Raw genomic sequence first — 6,555 nt, 5'->3', positions numbered from 1 at the left:
ACATGACCCACAACACTGGCATCATAAAGAGCCTGAAAATACTATGAAAGTACTTGTAAGTAGAGAGGGTCTGTCTGTGCTCAGTTGTGTCTGACTCTTTGCAACAACATGGACTGTACCCACCAGGCTCCTCTGTCCATGGGATTCTCCAGGCAAGAATACTGGAGTGGGTTGCCATGCCCTCCTCCAGGAGATCTTCCTCACCCAGAGAGCCTCCCAGAAAGGTAGGAAAGGACACGGCTTTACTCTGGAACCAGCCTGAAACCAGAAAGGGAACTCATGGACTAAGAGCATCACAGTCTGAAGTCACAGAGGCTGGGGGAACTGGGAGGGGAAGGGGGAGGCTGGGTCCCGCACTTTGTGCAGCTGAGCTGACACCAGAGCTCCTTCCTGGTCCCAGAGAAGCAACAGTTGTGTTCCCATGTCCTCTGAGGTGGGTTTGTGTTTGCACCCCGGCACCTCCTCCAGGGAGACTTTCTTGGTGGATCAGACAGTAAAGAATCAGCCTGCAATGCAGGAGACCTGGGTTCGATCCCTGGGCCAGGAAGTTCCCCTGGAGGAGAAAATGGTACCCCACTGGAGTATTCTCACCTGGGAAATCCCATGGACAGAGGAGCCTGGCAGGCTACAGTCCACGGGGTCACAGAGAGTCGAGACGACTGAAGCACCCACACCCCTCCCCTGTGGTGCTTCTCCTGGGTGGATCGGGCATTTTATGGGGTGGAGAGAAGTTGGGGTGGGAAGTAGTCATTGTGGAGGATGTAGAGGAGTCAATGCTGGGGGCCCTGTCTATGTGGAGTGGCCACCCAACTAACAGTGGTCCTGTCACTGGCACACATTAGTCAGGGGTTGGATGCTGGACTGGGTAGAGAACCCACCTGGGCCCAGGTGCTTGCAGGAGCAGGCACCCACCTGGAGGGACAGATGGCCCCTGCCTTCCTGTACCCGCACTTGAGGGGCACTCATATTCCTGGTTTTTCTATCCCAGCCTGGTACCCCCAAGAGGACAAGAGGCTGTCAAGCACAGCTCTTGCCTTGTGTAATTGCTTCCTCCTGGGAGATCTCTGGTTGCTAGAATCTTCCTCAGGGAATCTGACGGGCAGAGAGCCAGGGCTGGAATGTGGGCAAACCTCATTCCTGCTTGCATCAGGTGCCTGCAGCCTAGCCTTAAGAGCTCACACCCAGAGGAGGGACCGAGCAGGAGGGGGTCCACCAGAGCCCGGGAGTCCTGCAGGACTCGGGTCCTTCTGCTCTGAGGGTCCCTTGGTGTCAGGGTCCCTCTGTTCTGCGTTACTCCAGGGCAGGGTCCCTCCATCCTGGGGGGCTTGGTGCTGGGGTCTCAAGTGGTATGACTGTCAAGAGAACCGGGGTGAGTGCAGGGTGGGGGGCATGGGTGGTGGTATTTCAAGGGGTGTTGAAGGTCATTCTCTGCAGCAGCACTTAATTTAATCCTTGTAGAGGTGGATGGCAAGTGCCTGTGTGTAGCTGACAATATTCGTATGAGTCTTTTCTTTTTCTTTTAATTTGGATTGGGGGGGCACTGTGACTTCCTTTCCCATTTTTTATCATTATGTTTTTTTTCTTTTCTCATCATGACTCCCTGTAGAGGACACAGTACCGTTTTCAGCTACTAGTTTATGTTAATATTAGTTTTTTGCTTTTTCTTTTACTTTGGATGGAGAGAATCTATTATTTTCTTTCACATTTTTTATCCTTGTTTTTTTTTCTTTTTCCATTATGACTCCTTGTAGAGGACACAGTACATTTTCTGCTACCAATTTATATTAGGGCTTCCCTGGTGGCTCAGTTGGCAAAGAATCTCCTTGCAATGTGGGTGACATGGGTTTGATTCCGGGGTTGGGAAGATCTCCTGGAGAAGGGAATGGAAACCCACTCCAGTAATCTTGCCTGGATAATTCCATGGACAGAGGGGTCCGGTGGGCTACCGTCCATCAGGTCGAAAAGAGTTGGAAACAACTGAACAACTTTCACTTTTCAATTTATGTTAAAGTTATTTTTTGCTTTTTCCTGTCTTATTTGTGTGGTGGGCAGATGCTTCTTCCTTTCATTCTCCCCCCTTGATTCCTTCTTGCCTTTCCTAGAGCTGTTTGTGGGGTGGGCACAGACCTTTGTGGGTCTTGTGTGTCCTCATGTCCAAAGGTCCAACTTGGGTGTTTGGAGCCCAGGCTGTTGAACCCACAGGGAGCTTCCACCCAGGGACTGCCTGAGAAGAGAGTGAGGCTGGACTCTGCAGGAACACTCCCCCAGACCACAATCTGGACCCAGGCTCTGTGCTCCACGTGACCAGTGACCCTGGAGGCCCTGTTCCCAGAGGCAGGGCCTCAACCCCAGCAGCACCAACACTGTTGATTTTGCAGTGGACGATATGGCCAAGTCACTTACTGTTTCACTCTGGCCTTGGCCCTGGTGCCCCCACCACAGAACCTAATGATCCTTGGGGTCTGGAGGTTCCGGCCTGGGCCTCAGTGTGAATGTACCCTGCTGGCCTCGCACAGTCACTGCAGTACAGACTTCACACAATATTATAAGCAGTGCTATCTGCTGCTGTGCAAACACACACGCATGCATATCTGTGCACACACAGACCCTGAACACATGCACAGATGTGTGGTCACCTGTACCTACAGGAGCATGTACATATGCACACAAACAAACACATACACACACACACCAGAGCAATGCCACGGCTCCCCACTGCCACTCAGGAGAGGCTGGGTCCCATGGGACCAGGCACCATGCTTTATGTCTTTGTGTGTCAGGATCCCCCAACCCGTCTATAGAGGGGCTGTGCTGGGGGGAGTCCCCACCCACGCCCCTGTCTCTCACTACAAGGCCCCTCTCCTCCACCCCCGCCCAGAACACCCTCACAGAGATCTCAGCGTGGCTGGAGAACCAACCCCTGGAGGTGGTTATCCTGGCATACAGGAACTTCGAGGGCATGATGGAGGATCTGCATGAGTACCTGATGGGCTGCATCAAGAACATCTCTGGGGACATGCTGTGTCCCCGTGGGGTGAGCAGGGGCCAAAGGCTCCCCATGCTCTTGGCAGTGGGAGCACTAGGATTCACTGTAATCAGACTATCTGCTCACTGCATGAGGCTGATTCAGACACCTGATGACACCGTTCATGAGACCCCAGTAATCCACCCACGACTGTCTCCACTCAAACACCCCAGTAACCAGCCCATCACTGGTCCACAGGCACCCCCAATAATCCACCCTGCCTGGTCTCTATTCAGACACTCCCCAAATCGATCAATCACGCCTCGAGATGCCCCAATAATCCACGTGCTGTTTCCTATCAGGAATCCCAATAATCCATCCACACCTGTTTCCACTCAGGCACCCCAGTGATTGACCCATCACTGCTCAAGACACCCAAGTAATCTACCCACCACTGTCTCCACTCAAACACCCCAAAAATCTACCAATCACTGCTCAAGACACCCCAATAACCCACCCATCACCATCTCCACTCAGACACCCCAGTAATCTACCCACTAGTGTCTCTACTCAGACATGCCATTATTCCACCCATGACTGTCTCTTCTCACAGAGAACCCAATAACCAGCCCATCACTGCTCATAGACCCCCCAATAATCCACACACCACTGTAGCTTCTGGGACACCCCCAATAACTGACACATCGTGTCACAAGGCACCCCAATAACCCCTGTGAACACGTCTCATGGGTACCTGGATGATTCAACCCACAGGAGATGCCGACTCTGTGCTAGCTGTGGCCCCAGGAACAGCAGGTCATCCTGTCGTATAAGGACGAGGCATCCATGAGTCAGCATGAAGAACTGTGGCCCAGTATCCCCTACTGGTGGGGGAACCAGGTGAAGCCCCGAGACCTAGTCCACTACCTGGAGCACATGAAGAGCTGCAGCCACCCAGGTGAGTGCCGCCTTCACACCAGGACAACTGGTCACACGCAAGTCCTAGCGAATGGGGCTGGCTTTGGGTTCAAGAGGAGAAATGGAACAGGATGTATTAGGGGACATTATTCTGTTCACCACATGGGGACCAGGGCGTGGACATTCTTGGGGATGTTACTGTGTCCACCACAGGGGGTCAGGATGTAGACAGGATGTGAACATCCATGCAGACATTATTGTGTCCACCACACTGGGTCAGGATGTGGACATCTCCTGGGTCACTGTTCCGCCCGCCTGCCCTCTGTAACAGGAGAAATTCGTGAGTCAAAACCCCTGTGAGCCCCCGCTGTCTGAACTTTGGTCTCTGTCAGACATCTGAATCTCTGACTGCTGTGGAGGCCAGAGTCTGGGTGGGTGATGGCACAGCTTGGTGACTGGGTGGGCAGGTGACCCCATGGGTTACTGGTCACATGGGTGAAAGACCCTGTGGGTTGGTGACTACGTGGGTGGGTGACTGTGCGGGTGGGTGATGGTGTGAGTGGGTAATCATGTGGACAGGTGACCTCATGACCTCGCATGTTAGTGACCCCATGGGTGGGTGACCACGTGGGTTGGTGGCCACGTGGAGGGATCACTGCATGGGGTAGTGACCCCATGGGGGGTGACCATGTGAGTCGATGACCACATGGTTTGGTTGGCCACATGACTCTGTGGGTTAGGGACTGCACATGTGGGCGGCTGACCCCACAGCTGGCACCAAGAACAGCAGCCCCTCTCTTGTCCCAGGCAGGCTGTTCATGGCCGGCATCAACCTCATGGAGAACCTGGAGTTTGTCCTCTTCCACCTGGCCTGGTCCCTGGAGAAGCTGACCCAGAGGGGGCTCCCCTACCTTTGCGCATGGGTGTGGGGCCAGGGACTGGGGTCGGCCGCCGGCTGTACCAACACCATCGCAGGCGACTTCATCTGGGCCAACGGGTTTGTTGGCGACGACATCAGGTTGAACAGGAAGCTGCTTCGGGGCTGATGGACGGCGCATGTGTGGAGCTGGGCATCGCAGAGGATGCATCACAGTCACGCGCTGTGACGTTTCCGGCCTGAACCGGAACCAACCTCGGGGCTGACGGACAGCACACTGACGGGCTGAGCGTTGCGGAGGCCGCTCCTAGTTCGCATCCTGTGACGTCACTGGGCTGAACCGGAAGCTGCTTCGAGGCCTACGGACGGTGCGTGGGTGGAGCTGGGTATCTCGGAGGCTGCATCTCAGTCACGTCCTGTGACGTCACCAGCCTAAACTGGAAGCCGCCTAGGGGCTGACGGACGGCGCTTTTAGGAGCTGGGCATTGCGGAGGCTATTCTCAGCCCTGTCCTGTGGGGCTGGTCATCCGTCTGCCCTTCCAATGAATGTTGGTGACTGCAGAGGTGTGGCCAGGTGGCAGGGTCCATGGTCTCCTCGGTCCTCCGCGTGTCTCTCGGCGAATGCAGTGTGTGAGATGATGATGAAAGGTGAGTGTATAATTTGTATGATCACATCCTCAGGGAGACACACCTGGTTCTCTGGTCTGTGGCTTCCCCATGGGAGAGGCTGGGGTGCCCCCTCCCCCTGGCCCTGAGAGCAGCAGACGGTGACCCCCAGCTGGGGAGGCGGGGGAGGCACTATGACAGTGTCCATAGGAGGGGACTGAGCGCTTTGCGATCCCGCTGAGAAATCCCTTTTATTAGATAAGGGGCTTCCCTGGTGGCCCACCTAAGAAGGCCTCTTTATCTCTCCTTGCTAGTCTTTGGAACTCTGCCTTCAGGTGGCTACATCTTTCCGTGTCTGCTTTGTCTTTCTCTTCTCTTCTCATCTATTTGTAAGGCCTCCTCAGACAACCACTTTGCCTTTTTGCAATTCTTTTTTTGTGGATGGTTTTGATCACCACCTCCTGTACAATGTTAGGAACCTCCATCCATAGGTCTTCTGGTACTGTGTGCCAGGCCTAACCCTTGAATCTATTTGTCACTTCCTATGTATACTCACAAGGGATTTGAATAAAGCAAAGAAACAGAGGAACACAATAGAATGGGAAAGACTAGAGATCTCTTCATGAAAATCAGAAATGCCAAGGGAACATTTCATGCAAATACAGGCACAATGAAGGACAGAAACGTATGGGCCTACCTAAAACAGAAGAGATTATGAAGAGGTAGCAAGAATACGCAGAAGAACTATAAAAAAAAGAAAATCTTATTAACCTGGATAACCACGATGGTATGATCAATCACCCAGAGCCAGACATCCGGGAGTGCAAAGTCAAGTGGGCCTTAGAAAGCAGCAGTACGAACAAAGCTAGTGGAGGTGATGAAATTCCAGCTGAGAGCTTTCAAATCCTAAAAGATGGTGCTGTTAAAGTGGTGCACTCAATAGGCCAGCCATTTTGGAAAACTTGGCAGTGGCCTCAGGACTGAAAAAGGTCAGTTTTCATTTCAATCCCAAAGAAGGGCAATGCCACACAATGTCCAATCTACCACACAACTGCACGCATTTCACATGCTAGCAAGGTAATGCTCAAAATCCTTCAAGCTAGGCCTCAACAGTATGTGACCCTAGAACTTCACAGACCCCACATTCAAACAGTTGATTCTAAATGCACAGTGATACCACAAAGATGGT

At 53.1% G+C, this 6,555-nt stretch overlaps 1 pseudogene; it reads left to right on the top strand.

Moving 5' to 3' along the window:
* The first annotated feature begins 924 nt into the window (after window positions 1-924).
* On the top strand, window positions 925-4,929 carry LOC133052905 (PI-PLC X domain-containing protein 1-like; annotated as a pseudogene).
* The last annotated feature ends 1,626 nt before the right edge of the window (window positions 4,930-6,555 follow it).

Source organism: Dama dama, chromosome X (assembly GCF_033118175.1).
Source record: "Dama dama isolate Ldn47 chromosome X, ASM3311817v1, whole genome shotgun sequence".
NCBI classification, from domain to species: domain Eukaryota; kingdom Metazoa; phylum Chordata; class Mammalia; order Artiodactyla; family Cervidae; genus Dama; species Dama dama.
The sequence above is the reverse complement of the archived record's forward strand: the minus strand, read 5'-3'. Positions and strand labels throughout refer to the sequence as shown.